Below are 16,874 nucleotides of genomic sequence, written 5' to 3' on the forward strand. Positions count from 1 at the left end.
CTCTCTCTCTCTCTCTCTCTCTCTCTTTCTCTCTCTCTCTCTCTCTCTCTCGGAGTGTCTCTCGCGCTCTCAAACGACTCTCAAACCCTTTGCCGCCTCTCTCATTCTTTCTCGACACTCTCTCACAGATTCCTCTCCCTCTCTCTCAACGATGGTTCCTTCGACCGGACAGATTCCTCTCCCTCGTCTCTGTCTCGATTCCTCTTCCATCTAGGGTTCATTGGGTTTCGATTTAGACTTCCTAGGGTTTCGATCTAGGTTTTTTTTTTGAGTTTCGATTTTTGTTTCAAGTTTCGATTTTTTGTTATTTTCGTGGGTTTTTTTCGAGTTTCGATTTTTGTTTCAAGTTTCGATCTAGGTTTTTTCGTCTCTGTCTCGATTCCTCTTCCATCTAGGGTTCATTGGGTTCCTAGAATCCCGTTGGTTTTGATTTCACGTTTTGATTTTTGTTCGGTTTTGTCTCCATTTCAAGTTTAGATTTCAAAGGTTGAAAGTTTTTTTTTTTCTATCTACAGATATGCGGAAAGGGAGACCTCAATTGACCTTGTCGGAGCCTTCTGCCATGGCCCCATCTTCTGCTCCTCCTGGAGTTGTACCTCCTGGAGCTGTTCCTCACGCATCTGTCGGTTCTTCAAGTGCGGTGCCTGCGGCTCCTGCCCCTTATGTCAGGAGAAGAGAAGATGCTCTGCTACGTGTGCCATCCAGACGTAACCAGCCACACCTCCATCCTGAAAAGATCAATGGAGCATTGCGGTAAGTTGAACTTAATGTTCTGTTAATATTGTGTTGTAAATTTTTAGTTTTAAGTAGTTATGTTAGTTCGGTCCTTATGGAAACCACTAATATTTTTAGTTAGGTAAAAAAAAATTGTAAGCAAGGTTAAAATATGATTTTTGTTTGATGTAGATTAACCGTGTATTAGTAGATTAAGTGTAGAGTTTAAAATATGATTTTTGTTTGATGAACTGTGTATTAGTAGATTAAGTGTAGAGTTTAATATATAATTTTTGTTTGATGTTTGCCATTGTCTTGTCTCAGGTTTGGTGTTGATCCTGAAGTCAATGCCTTTATTCGAACAACATGGCAGGGAAACTATTGGGGGTCGTGGGCAAGCTGGAACTTCGTTCCACCTGAGAAGAAGGATCAGTGGTGGCATGCGTTCATTGTAAGTGCTTCTTTCCCTCTCCTTTTCCCTTTCTCAACTATAAGTAATGATCAGTGTTTAACTCTAATGACTTATGTTCTTTTGTAGCAACACTACTACTGGGAGGACCAATTCCATGATGAAATCTACTTGAAATGGAAGAAACAACTCAGGTTACCGTCTGTGACCGCATCAGCCAGAATAGGAGAGATAACATGCAACCTTCCTACATGTCAGACACTCACTGGGCAACAATGGTTGAGAAGTACAGCACTGAGGAAGCAAAAAAGAAGAGTGCAAAAACTGGAAAATCTCGTAAGTCTGCTCCAGTTGGGAAGAAGATGCACAAGCACGGTGCAGGCCCACGCTGTTTCCTTAACATTGAGTATAAAATGGTAAGTTTTGCCTTGAGTTTTTTTTCATAATTTTTTTTGCCTCAAGTGCTGTCTAACTTCCATCTGTTTCCTTTCTTATAGATGGTGATGAAGGTTTGGATGAACCACCTTCATACACAGCCCTTGCGAGGAAGACTCACACGGGTAAAGATGGTTCCTTCCTAGACGAACATACAGAGGAACTGGCGCTGGAGGTTGAGGAAGCCGTTGAACAGATGTTACAAGATGGATCTCCTCTTGGCGACAGTAAAATTGACTCCACTGCGGCTTCAAATGCAAAACGCTATCTTCTCAACCAAAAATACATCAAGGTCATCTCTTCTCTCATCCTCATTTTATTTATCTCAGCTTACTGGTTTAATACTTGGTTATTCAACTGTGATTGGAAATGCTTGTGATTGTCTAATTTAATTATTGGAAATGCTTGCGACTGTCTTAGTTAGTTATGGTGCTTGTGATTGGAAATGCTTGCTTACGATTATTTTTCCTTTCTTTTTGCAGAGAGGAAAGACAAAGAAGGGTATAGTCTACGGCCTTGGCAGTGTTCAGTACAAGAACATCAGTGCTTCTGTGCCAATTCCTGTCTCACTCAAGCGCAACCTTGATGTGGATATGCGCATGTCCGGCTTTGAGACCACCATTTCTGAAGTCAAGGAAGATATTGCTGGAGTCAAGGAAGATTTCAGTGCTTTGAAGACAGAGATCAATTCACGACCTCAAGGTCAGCCCCAAGCTCCAGTTCAATCTCAACATCAGCCACAACCTCAAGCTCAGTCTCCACCACAACATCTCACGACCAATAACCAATCTGATATAGATAGGTGGTGCCAAAAACTTGGTATGTAAGGTTTGGTCAGTTCATGTATTAAGCTACAATATTTTGTGTACTTTGTTTCCAGTTCATGTATCTTTTGAATGTTTAAAACCGCAACTTTTATGTAATAAATTTCGGTTTCAATGATATTTTGGCTTTTTATTTGCATATTGCATTTTATATATATTTCAAATTTGTTTTTTATAATTCATTTATTTTTTTTATAATTGTTTAAACTAGCTACGAAATTATTCGTCACTAAAACGTAGCACATGTCACGAAAGAAATCGTAGCAAAACCGTGCCTGTTGCTACATTACATTTCGTATCAAACCGTAGCAAGTTGCTCAAATCGTAGGAAAGCTTGCCACGAAACGTTTAGTAGAAAAACGTGGCACTTTGCTACGATTTTTGATACGCGCTCTTTTTGCTACGCTCGTATACGTACGTTTTACGTTTCGTAGCATTTCGTGGTATCTGCTCCGTATAGCCACGGAATCTTGGTCATACTCACGAAAATTCACGTGGCTGTAGCGATGTTTTTACTATTGTATTATATCAGAGGCTCGTAAAGCGACTTGTATGTGTTTCCTCCGGGGTCTGGATTTTGCGAAGTAACTTGTGTATCCTTCAGTATAATCACGGGACGGTCTCAAATCGTATGGGTTTTATCCGAATCACGTTTATATACACTGCTTATGCCTATTTGAGAATGAAATGTGTTCAAATATATATAAACAACCCCATTCACCATGCCATTACATTTTAATAAGCAAATTTATAAGACCAGTTCATTGGAAATTTAAACCAAATTTCATATTTAATATGATGAAGATCATTCATATTTGAGTTAACAATTCGATTCCAATCTAAGTTTAAATTTAAAATTTCAGTATTTTGGAATATATATATAAAAATATATTTATGATCATGGAGTCAACTCAAAATAAATAAAAGTTTATGGAAATACAGTTATTATTGGTTTACAAAATACAAAATAGTTGAATTATGGAAATGATATCACTCAAATTACCCTAAGGAGTGAATTACTCTCTCAAATAAGAGGTTCAGATATAGTACTTAGGGATCGAATCCACATAGACTCTAGGATTACACAATAGATTTATAGTCTTTGAATTAAAGCTAGATTAATAGGTAAATAGGTTGTAAAGCAGTAAATGAATTGGTGAGCAAGGTAATTGCTCGATTGATTTGATTTGAGGTTGTTAACAGTTGGGAGAATAGCTAGACTTAGGTATATTCTTAGGTATGATAAGTAAATAATTTAATTTGGGTTTCAGGGGTTTATTGATATTAATTGTTCTCGAATTCAAACTTAGATATAATCAATTAGATTATCTAATCTGGATCTCGGATTTCAACTCTCGTATGTTAATCACGAGAAAGTGTCGATCGATGATTCGTAACGAATATCGATCGATACACCTTTTAAAATATCGATCGTCAGAACTATCGTTGCATCGATCGATGCTTCTTCCAGAAAGCTTTTCGGACATGTTTGATTTATATTCTCTAACTTACTACACCAACTCTCGTTTGTATCTAGTCAGTTAGATCATACTAGTTTATTTTCATGTATTGATTCAAGCAATGGTTTGATCTCAATTAATCCTAAGATCTAAGATTCAGGGTTTATCAACCCTAAGCTTAGTAGTAAGAACAACTAGATGAAGAACTAATTAAATCACCCTAACAACAATATAAGCAAGCAATACATAAATCAACCTTATGAGAAACCCAGATCTAACAGTGCGATTACTCAGACATATTCATAAAAGACATGGTTATGATGGTCTGAATAATATTGCAATAGATAAATAAAAATAATAGAGTAGAGAAACAAATGGAGTTCAAAATCTTCCCTCTCTCAATGTGTACAGATCTCTCTCTCCAATCCTAAGCTTTCTCTCTCTAGAATAGTATGAAGCATAGCCGTCAACAATTGCTTAGAAACAGTAAAATAGGGTTTCAGGTCGTTCAGAGGTATTTTGGTAATATGTGTTGACTTCTGGGCCTAAATTAGTCATAAAATATAACAGGCCTGCATCCCGGAAACACCGTCGATCTATGCCAAGGCTTCACCATCGATCGGTTTTTCTTCATCTCCTCGACAGCTTTGTCTCGCGAGGCAGACTGACCACTCTTCAGTAAAACATGCATAACTTCTGCTACAGGATGCTGATTGACCTCAAACCGGTGGCATTGGAAAGATAACTAAAATATATATCTTATATCAAAAGATAGGCTCAATCTAACGGTGGGAAAGTCTCCATTCATAGCTAAACATCTGACGCGTCTGTGCAACTCTTCGCTCAAAAGGCTCCAAAATCACCATATTTCTCCAGAACGTACATGAACCTGTAAACACTCTAAATAGACTCTATATAGTAGTAAATATATCTTAAAACACCTATATACCATGGCTAATATTGGGTAAAATCCATGGTATATCAACTCCCACAGACTTACCTTTTTGCTTGTCGTCAAACAAAACATACAGGCAGTCTCTCTGAAAGAGGTTTGAAAACAGCAGGGAATCACATGATTTAAAACTTAGAATCATCACCCTGCAATATTGCAATCCACATCTAAGAAGTTCTAATCACAAAAACACATTATACCATATCCTAGCTTAGCAACCAAATTCACCTTGCCAACAAATTAGCAAATCCTGTCTGACATTTCTCTCTACCAACTTCATTTCTTAACATAAATAAAAGTGCAGGCTTTACCTTGGGAGTATCGATCACATGATGCAAAGATTTTCAAATAAGTATCTGGATCTGCAGGTAAAAGTTAGTTCCTATCTTTTCTCTCTATTGATTTCTCTTTTTAGTCAAAGTCTGCTTCCATTGCAGGATCATGGACCAAGATTGGACAAAATTCCATGAATCAAGCCTCAATGATGGTTGCCACCAAGTCATGTTCACTTCTTTTTGACTTATATCCAAGAATTCATGTAAATCGAACTTTGATGATTGCCGCCACCAAGTCTCATTCGAATTCTTTTTGTTGAAATCCTTATGAAGCAAGCCTTAATGGTTGTAGCCACCAAGTCCTGTTCCGATTCCACATAACTAACACCTATATATATATATATATTTTTTTTTATATATATTTTCTTTTCTTTTTTTTTTCTTTTTCGTTTTTTTTTAAGAACCTAGATAAATATCTCTACCTATAAATTTAGGGTCGAAATAGAGAGAGAAAATGTGATAAATCTACACAAGGCTTTACCTTCCAGACTTGTTTGAAGAATCTGATCCCATGTATACCAAGCCCCTAGACAAATACTTGTGTCAAGTTTAGTGTTGGAGGTCAGCTTTGGTTCCTCCAAACGATCTCACCAAGTGTGGACATAGTTGACATGTTGATCCACTTTAGTATCTTTAGTATTATCTGCAATCAGTAAGTCTAGAATTGTGCTAAATAGGGGTTAGATAACAAGCAAAAATATAATAAGTTCATTATCCCCTTCTTGACTCAATAAAACTCTTTTGAAAATATTTTGATAAAACGCATGAACACACTAATATCAGTAAACATCCCCCCAGACTTAAATTATACTGTCCCCAATGTATATCTAGTCGGAGTCATGGTGAAAACATAAATCATAAGTACTCAATTGAACAAGTTAGAATGATATACTGTCGATCGTTTCTGTTGTTATAAGGTCGATCAATGTTGATCTTGTTTCATCGGTCGATCTGGCACTCATCAAATTTTTACTAAATTAAAACAAATCCTAAATATCCTAAGACTAGAAATGAGTTGCCTCCCATTCAGCGCTTATTTTAAGTCTTGAGCTTGACTCGAGGTCCGATCTGTCTAATTATCAGGAAGAATGCCTAAGTTTAAAGGCCTGCTAATTGGCGGTTTAGTCCAATAGTGTTTTGATCATTGCCGTTCACTGTGACTTGTTCTCTTTTATCGTTTATAAGCGTAATGGCTCCATAAGATTTGACATCAACAATAGTGAAAGGACCTAACCAACGAGATCTGAGTTTTCCGGGAAATAACGTAAGCCGAGAGTTATATAGCAGCACTTGATCATTTGGTTCAAAGTGCCTGGAGATGATCTTTTTATCATGATATGCTTTCGTCTTTTCTTTATATCTCTTTGAACTCTCATAGGCCAAATGTCTTATCTCATCCAGCTCGTTAAGCTGCATGAGTCTCCTTTCGGCAGCTGGTTTGATATCAAAGTTTAATAATTTAATAGCCCAGGCTGCCTTGTGTTCTAGCTCAACCGGTAAGTGACATGATTTTCCATAGAGCAAGCGAAATGAGGTGGTTTCTAAAGGAGTTTTGAATGCAGTCCGGTAAGCCCAGAGTGCATTGTCCAGTTTCCTAGACCAATCCTTCCTAGATGTTCCTACAGTCTTTCCTAAGATTTCTTTGATATGCCGATTTGAGACTTCTACCTGTCCGCTCATCTGTGGATGGTAGGGTGTTGCAACTCTATGGTGCACTCCGTTCTTCCGGAGTAATCCATCAAAAATTCTGTTGATGAAATGGGATCCACTGTCACTTATGACTACTCGGGGAATTCCAAATCTCGGGAAGATAATGCTTTTGAAAAGCTTAATAACTACGGAAGCGTCGTACGTTGGGGAAGCTACTGCTTCGACCCAGTTTTACACATAATCAACAACGACTAGGATATATTTATTTCCGTATGAGGAAGGGAAATGACTCATGAAATCTATTCCCTAACAATCAAAGACTTCTACTTCTAGAATAGATTTCTGTTCCATTTCATGTCTTTTGCTGATTTTTCCTCTTCGTTGACATCTGTCGCATTGTGCTATGAATGCATGAGCATCGCGAAACATAGTCGGCCACCAGAATCCTGCCTGAAGAATTTTTGATACCGTTTTAAAGGTTGCAAAATGTCCAGCATAGTCGGATCCATGGCATTGGAATAAAATATCAGGTGTTTCAGTTTCGGTGACACATCGTCTATATATCCCGTCAGAGCAATGTTTGTAGAGGTATGGTTCGTCCCAGGGATATCTCCTTACTTCTCTCAAAAATTTCTTTCTTGTGTAACCTCTTAGCTCTTCGGGTTCTACGTCAGCAGCTAGATAGTTCACTATGTCAGCATACCAAGGTCTATCCCTTAAACTTTTTTCGACTGCGTCCATTTCTCGACTCAGACTTCCGTCTACGGGAGAATCATGTTCAGGAGGCACGGTGTTGCAGGCGACGCTGACTTTTATATCGAAAGTGATGGTTATGTGGGAAGTTTCTTGGTTTTGATCATCGGGAGTGTCGATCGACATAGAATCGTCGTCTTCGGTCGACAGTTCCTTGGATGTGAGACATACTTTTCCAACGAATGAATCCGTTTGGTAAACGTTTTCCGTGGGTAAGAAATTGTTAATAGGAATGTCATCTTATATTTGTATCCTGGAAAGATTATATGCGACTCCATTTTCCACTCCTCTTTTGTCTTTAATTTCGAAGTCAAATATCCAGGAAAGATGATATGCGACTCCATTTTCCACTCCTCTTTTGTCTTTAATTTCGAAGTCAAATTCCTGGAGTAGGAGGATCCATCGCAAGAGTCGTGGTTTCGCGTCTTTCTTCTGCATTAAATATTTTATCGGAGCGTGGTCGGTGTGGACAATTACTCGCGAACAGACTAGGTATTGGCAGAATTTTTTTAATGCATAGACTACGGCAAGTAGTTCTTTTTATGTTGTTGCGTAATTCCTTTGTGCCTCATCGAGTGTTCGACTGGCGTAGTAGACGGCATGTAGCTTTTGTTCTTTCTTTTGGCCTAGAACTGCTCCTACAGCGATATCGTTCGCATCACACATGATTTCGAAAGGAAGATTCCAGTCAGGTGCTTGTACGACGGGGGCAGTTATCAAGGGTTTCTTTATTTCTTCAAAAGCTTTCACACAATCAGGTGTGAAGTCAAATTTAACTTCTTTAGAGAGGAGGGCTGTTAGTGGTCTAGTGATTTTGCTGAAATCTTGTATAAACCTCCTATAAAATCCGGCATGGCCGAGAAAACTTCATACGTCTTTCACGTTTGTGGGTGGAGGCGAACCGGTCACTACCTCAATTTTTTCTCGATCTACTTGTATTCCAGCAGTGGATACTTTATGTCCTAGGACGATTCCATCGTTAACAATGAAGTGGCATCTTTCCCAATTTAGAACGAGGTTCTTTTCTTCACATCTTGCCAAAACTTTACATAGGTTATCGAGACAATTTTTGAAACTGGATCCATATACGGAGAAATCGTTCATAGATACTACTATGAAATCTTCTATGATATCTGTAAAGATTGACATCATGCATCGTTGGAAAGTGGCAGGGGCATTACAAAGACCGAATGGCATTCTGCGGTATGCGAATGTTCCGTAAGGGCATGTAAAGGTTGTCTTTTCTTGATCGTCTGGATGTATAGGGATTTGGAAAAATCCAGAGTATCCATCAAGAAAACAGTAGTATTGGTGATTTGCAAATCTTTCCAACTTTTGATCAATGAAGGGTAAGGGAAAGTGATATGTTTTGGTGGCATCGTTTAGCTTCCTATAATCGATACACATTCGATGTCAAGTGACAGTTCGCGTGGTAATGAGTTCGTTTTTATCATTCCTATCCACTGTAATTCCGTGTTTCTTAGGTACAACATGCACGGGGCTCACCCATTTGCTATCCGAAATTGGATAGATGATTCCAACATCTAGAAGTTTGATAATTTCCTTCTTAACAACTTCTTTCAAGTTTGGGTTTAGCCTTCTTTGATGTTCCACTGACGATTTGGAATCATCTTCTACGTGAATTCGGTGCATGCACAGATCTGTAGAGATACCAGGAATATCCTCGAGAGAGTATCCGAGGGATTTCCTATACTTACGCAGCTTATTCAATAACAACGCAAGTTCTCCATTGGTTAGGTTGGCGTTTACGATTACGGTGTAAGAATTATTGTAGAGAAAAGCATACTTGAGTCTGGCGGGCAAGTGCTTTAACTCAAATTTTGGTGCTTTTTCGGGATCCCAATTTTCTAGAGGGGATGGCTGTCGATCGACGGCGTCTTTCAAATATCGATCGACGGTGGCTGTCAAATATCGATCGACGTTGATTTCTGAATCGTCATCCTCTACGTCATCAATATTTGCTAATTCTACTCTTGCGTCCATTAATCATGCGTACTCATCAGCCCTGCTGCCGATGTTAAACGTGTCCTCTTCGGTAAACGTGAGCACTTTTTCCAGGGGAACATCTGAGCATAGGTCTATGAAGGATTCTTCAGCCAACTCGGAGATATCGTCCACGTAAGAGGCTTGTTTATCGATTAAGGGTCGTTTTATAAGTTTTTCCATATCGAAGGTCATTGGAATGTTTTCAATGTTTAAATATATCCGACCTTCCTTGACGTCGATGATCGCACCAGCAGTAGCTAGAAATGGTCTACCTAAAATGAGGGGATCTTATGGTTCATTATGGTATTTCAACACAACGAAATCCGTTGGTACGTGACAGTCGTTAATCCTTATCGGCACGTCATCTAGTACTCCCTCAGGCACTCTAACGGATCTATCAGCAAGAACCAAAGTTATTTTGGTGGGTTTGAACTCGTCGTATCCCAGGGATATCGCGACGGGGTGCGGCATGAGATTTACGCTGGATCCTAGGTCACAAAGGGATCGAGGAAAACTCTTGTTCTATATGTTGCAATCTATAACAAAACTGCCCGGATCAGGTCTCTTGATCGGGGTTTCGCCTTGGATTAATTATTGCACGCACTTCCTCTGAAACCATCATGACGCTGTGTTCAGCAGCTAGGAAGCTGTTGGATACCATGTCTTTTACATATTTCTTAATCGAAGGTGATACTTTTATGGCATCACTTAGTGGCATTTCCAACGTGATTTTATCGAATGCTTTCTTGCAGATCGCCTTATCTAATTCTCGCTTAGCTTGCGTCTTGTTAGGAGGAAAGGGTGGCGAAGTCCTATACACTCTCTCTACTGTCGGCTTGGAAGGAGTCGAGCGTCAATCGACATTGTTTTCATTCGGTCGATCGATATTTACCGTAGGCGGTCGATCGACGTTATTTCCTTCTTGTCGATCGATTTCCACATCTTCTTTCGACTCCTCCTCTTCTTCATCTAGGTTAATCGTTGCCTTCTCAGCTTCAGGGGGTTTTCTGCAGAAGTGATTTCGGCAGTGCTCGGGGTAAGGCGTTTTCCGCATCTTAGTAACACAGCACAAACTTGACGTCTCGGGTTGGTGTCAGTTCTTCCAGGAAGGAATCCTTCATCCCTTCTGACAAACCCATCGTTATGCGCAACTTGGCTATCCAATTCTTTGACATGGTCACTCAAAGTTTCAAACTTATCATGTAAATCAGAATACAGGAAATCCAATTTTTCAGCGAGAACCGCACTCATTTTCTGCTGCCCTTTTAGAACTTGTCCCATCATAGATTCCAGGTTACTCTTATGAGTCTGTTCTGCCTTGTAGGTCCTTGTGAAGCTCATGTTTCGATGCTGATCGGCAAGTCTTTGTTTGCGAAAGCCAGTTTCATCAATGAGGTGTACATGCTCTTCTTCATCTACTTCACATAGAAAGGTATAACTCTCATCAGTAAACCGAATTTGCTCATCTCCAATCACAAAAGCATGAACTAAATTTGATGTTTCTTTCACCTTAGATATCCGATCTCCATTTGAATTCTCGGTCATCTTCCTCCTCTCGAGATCAGTCTTCTTGGCACTAGTGCTAGACGCCACATTTTCAATGAGCCTCGTAACTTCTTCAGGTGTCTTGGTTTTGAAGTTCCTTTGACTCGTAGCGTCCAAAGTCGCTTGGTATGTCCAGTCGAGACCTCTAAAGAAAATATTAAGTAGCTGGATTTCGGGAAATCCATGGTGTGGGCAGTCTCGCTGGTAGGCTTTGAATCTCAACCAAGAAGCCTTAAAAGCTTCAGTAGTCCCTTGAGAAAAATTATAGATCTTATTCCTAAATTCCTCGGTTCGTGCATCATCGAAGAAGTTGTTGAGGAAGACACTTTTGATGTCACTCCAGCAAGTCAAAGATCATGGCTGTAATTGTTTCAGCCAGTGAGTCGCATCTCCAACAAGGGAGTGCGGGAAGAGTTTGCAAAATAGGTAGTCTTCAGAGACTCCATGCACCTTGATGTTAGACACAAAGTCCTCAACTGCTTTGATATGGTCTATGGGGTTTTCATGAGGAAGACCATGAAAGAGGTGCTGACTTACTAGAGAAAAATATTTGGGTTTCAGTTCAAAGTCTTTTCTTTGAATTGCTGGAGGAAGGATCGCAGACCTGTTAGTGTAGAACCGATCAGGTCTGTTTCAATCTCTAAGCGTTCGGTGATGCTCTGGTCCAGGATTCAAAACAACAGTTGTTCCAATAGGAATTGGAGCCCTATATGTATAATTAATTTGGTTTGATGCATTGGATACTCGACCTTTTTGATCTCCTAGAACTACTATTCCATTATTGAAATATGTAAGAACATACTTACCTGCTTCCGGCAGGATGGCGTCGATCGATGTTGGTAGCGGAGTGTCGATCGATTTTTGTGTCGACCCGTCGCTCGATGTTATTGTCTGAGCGTCGATCGATTTTTGTGTCGACCCGTCGCTCGATGCTGTTGTCAGAGCGTCAATCGATTTCGGGCTGAAATTCATGTCTTCCATCTTAAGTACATGTGTCAGCAGGGAAAGAGAGAAAACTTTAGCAGATCCAGTAACAAAATCTAGACTATATTCTAAACTTAATCTAATGGTAATAAGAAAGAGTCCCCAGCAACGGCGCCAAATTTGATATCACTCAAATTACCCTAAGGAGTGAATTATTTTCTCAAATAAGAGGTTCAGATGTAGTACTTAGGGATAAAGTCCACAAAGGCTCTAGCATTACACAATAGATTTAGAAATTTTTACATGTAGAGACACTTTTTCACATTCTAATTACACTACAAGACACTTATAACTTGAGACACATTTTTCTTTGTGAAAAAGACTCTTATGACCTTAAACTAAAGGAAATCTCTCTCCTCTTCTTATTTCATTTTTTTTTCTACTTTATGATTTCATTTACTTTTATCTCAAGTTCTAAAATATATTAAACAAAAATAATTGTCATAATAAACTATATATAAAATTCTCTATCTTTTAAGATCTATTTTCATATATATATTTTATATATATTAATGTGTAAACAAAATTAAATGTGGACGTGGATACTAAAGCGTGGATAACAGAATTATAAATTAGTTGTGGACATGAACATCTTAACAGAATTATAAATTAGTTATAAACTAATTGTGAACATGGACAATATTCCTTCGATTCCATTCATCATCTTGGGATCTAAATTCAACTCTAATCAAATTTGCATCCATCCACATCATGACGAAGCGCAGATCCCTTAGATCAAAAATTTCTGACATGCAAGATCTATTACTCTCCGACAAAAGGTAAACGTTTCTTCGATTTTTCTTTTCGCTCATACTCACAATATCATCTCTTTCTCATCCTGATTGAAGTTTAATTACAGATAATTTATCAATTGGGCTGAAGAAGCCAAGTGCTCGTGTTGCAGACGACGAACCCACTGCTTCATCTCTCGTTGGTGGTGGTACTAAATCTAGAGGAGAACTCAATATTATCTTTTGTAATGTATCTCAGGAGGTCCATACGGGAGAGAAAAATAAGAAAAACAGAGGATTTTCTATACATATCAATGGTATCCTTTAGAAGTCCTTGGCAGTGACAACCAATTGTATCAAAATATATGTATTGGCTTTGTATCAGTCCACAACCTGTGGTATCAAAACAAAGAAGTTAGATAAATTTTCTTTTGGTGAGGGTTTTGATAAGAGAGTTTGTGTCCATGTTTTATGGTATAATTTTAGTAACATGAGTTCATGTCCACGTATTGTTGTATAGTTTTATGGAATCAAAACAGAGAGTTTGTCAACATTATCTACTATAAACACATTAACATTGCATGTCCACATATAACTCATCACTCATCCACACATCACCCGTCCACAAATCACCCAACCACGCATCACCCGTCCACAAATCAATCATCCACATGTTACATGAGTGTCCACAAGTGTCGTTTCTATTAAGGGTAAAATTGTCTACAATTTTTCGCTGGCCCACAACAAAGTGTGTCACATGTAAGAAGTGTCTCTTGGTGTAATAGAAATTCATAAAGGTGTCTCTTAGTGTAATCAACTCATAGATTTATAGTCTTTGAATTAAAGCTAGATTAATAGGTAAATAGGTTTTAAAGCAGTAAATAAATTGGTGAGCAAGGTAATTGCTCGATTCATTTGATTTGAGGTTTTTAACAGTTGGAAGAATAGCTAGACTTAGGTATATTCTCAGGTATGATAAGTAAATAACTTAATTTGGGTTTCAAGGGTTTATTGATATTAATTGTTCTCAAATTCAAACTTAGATATAATCAATTAGATTATCTAATCTGGATCTCGGATTTCAACTCTCGTATGTTAATCCCGAGAAAGTGTTGATCGATGATTCGTAACTTAAATCGATCGATACACCTTTTAAAATATCGATCGACAGAACTATCGTTGCGTCGATCGATGCTTCTTCCAGAAAGCTTTACGGATATGTTTGATTTATATTCTCTAACTTGCTACACCAACTCTCGTTTGCATCTAGTCAGTTAGATCATACTAGTTTATTTTCAAGTATTGATTCAAGCAATGGCTTGAACTCAATTAATCCTAAGATATAAGATTCATGGTTTATCAACCCTAAGCTTAGTAGTAAGAACAACTAGATGAAGAACTAATTAAATCACCATAACAACAATTTAAGCTAGAAATACATATATAAACCTTAAGAGAAACCTAAATCTAACAGTGAGATTACTCAGACATATTCATAAAAGACATGGATATGATGGTCTGAATAATATTGCAATAGATAAATAAACAGAATAGAGTAAATAAACAAATGGAGTTCAAAATCTTCCCTCTCTCAAGGTGTACAGATCTCTCTCTCCAATCCTAAGATTTCTCTCTCTAGAATAATATGAAGCATAGCCGTCGACAATGGCTTAGAAACAGTAACATAGGGTTTCAGGTCGTCCAGGGGTATTTTGGTAATATGTGTTGACTTTTGGGCCTAAATTAGTCATAAAATATAACAGGCCTGCATCCTGGAAACACCGCCGATCAATGCCAAGGCTTCACCATCGATCGATTTTTCTTCATCTCCTCAATAGCTTCCTCTCGCGAGGCAGACTGACCACTCTTCAGTAAAACATGCATAACTTCTGCTACAGGATGCAGATTGACCTCAAACCGGTGGCATTGGAAAGATAACTCAAATATATATCTTGTGTCAAAAGATAGGCTCAATCTAACTGTGGAAAAGTCTCCATCTGTAGCTAAACATCTGACGCGTCTGTGCAGCTCTTCACTCAAAAGGCTCCAAAATCACCATATCTCTCCAAATCGTATCTGAACCTGTAAACACTCTAAATAGACTCTATATAGTAATAAATATATCTTAAAACACCTATATACCATGGCTAATAATGGGTAAAATCCATGGTATATCAGGAAATGTAAATCGAATTATGGTTATGGGAATATTTATCTGCAATTATTATGAAATTCTATATAATACAAAATATTGGGGTCAAAATTGGTCACAACCAATGCTTGAAAGTTCCCGGAAAACTTTTTTTTCTCTATGAAAAAGATAAGAATTCAGAATTAAAGCGTAGTATAATTACTATACGACAAGTTCTCAGGTAAGATGATCCAATATCTTGGCAAAAAACTTCCGCGAAAAAATGACGGAACGGGAAGAAGGCCGACCTACACTTCCCAACCGTCCGAATTACCCGAAGATAGCCAAGACTCGACCAAGGCCTTAACCAACTCGCCATATGGCGAGTCAGGACAACACCGTCGTCCCGCTCACCATATGGCGAGCTGGACTGATCTTGTCTGGCTTGCCATATGGCGATCACGACTGAACCATGTCGATATCATGCACTTCCATCTCATCTACGTACCTTTCTCCTCCAATTCATGACCGCACTGTCTCTTGTTTCGTCTCGATTGGACTTACCGTTGAAACTTTACGATAAAAACCGCAAAGACTTATTTTCTCGTATAAGTTTGAATGGATCGTATAAAACGGTAACGGTTAACTAAAATACCATGGTTTCCTAAACTATATGATTGGTTTGAGTTATTTCATAGAACCGACAGTGTAGCGAAGGTGGTTTTTCAAAGAAAAAACGCCTAAGTCGAAAAACGGTCCGAAGGGGTCTAAAACGCGGCTAAAAGCCCACTTACGATTTTCGACGAGAATTAGCCCAAAACTACTATAACGGTCTATCTTTTATTCGTAGGAGAAGATAAATCCAAAGTTTCAAAGATAAATGTCAAGTTCGAAGATAAATGTCAAGTTAGATAAATGTCAAGTTTCAAGGGATAATCATGAAGATCGAAAAAATGGAATATTTCCGCGGGAGGATAAATTCGGCCCAGGGGCAGAAAAGGAGAGCCCAAACCGACCTAGGAGGAGTATATAAGGGGTGCCAAGGCAAGGTGCGCAAAGGACGGTTCTTTTTAGACTCTTAGAACTCTCTGCACTTAGAAACCTTAGGCATTATTCTCGACATCACTACAGGAAATGTGGTTAGTAATAGCGGACAAAAAGCGCTATCATTTTGGTTTAATAGCGTTTCCTTGGACGCTCTGACATCACCCGTTATAAAAAGTTCAACCCTTTTAATAGCGATTTTCCTCTGTGCTATTACTAAGTGTATAACAATAGCGCTTTTGTGTTCGCAATTGTTAGTATTTATAATAACGTTTAATAAATGTTATTAGAACCAAATAATTTGATTTTTCCTAGTAGCAAAGATAGCAAATGTTTCGTGTTATTAATTAGTTTTATAATTATCCCAAAATTAATTAATAATAATTATTGAATTGATTTTTAAATAATTAATTCGAAAATATGAAATAAAAACAATATAAATTATTAAAATTCCAAAAATCAATATAATTATTCAAATCCCATAACACAACATTATCACATTCATACAAACCATCACACAAGCATACAACATATCATCAATCTACCACTAATAAACCTTCACAATCATCCCTAACATATACACTATCATCATCCATATCATCACCCATATCATCAACTTCTTGGACAGGTAAAGGAGCACCACCTAAATCCTCTTCTGTTTCCAACTCATGATAACCTCTAGGTGGTGCTCTCATAACAACATACCAATTTGAAGCATCATCCTCCCTAGAGTAGAAAACCTGTTTCGCTTGAGAAGGTAGAATGAATGGATCTTTCAAATAGGCTGCTTGGTTCATATGAAGGTTAACAAGAGTGAAGCCATCTTCTTCTTTATGTGCTAAAGCAACATTTGTTGGTCCAAATGCCAACCACCTTATCTCCTTAGAATGACTATCTTTT

Source organism: Brassica oleracea, chromosome C3 (assembly GCF_000695525.1).
Source record: "Brassica oleracea var. oleracea cultivar TO1000 chromosome C3, BOL, whole genome shotgun sequence".
NCBI classification, from domain to species: Eukaryota; Viridiplantae; Streptophyta; class Magnoliopsida; order Brassicales; family Brassicaceae; genus Brassica; species Brassica oleracea.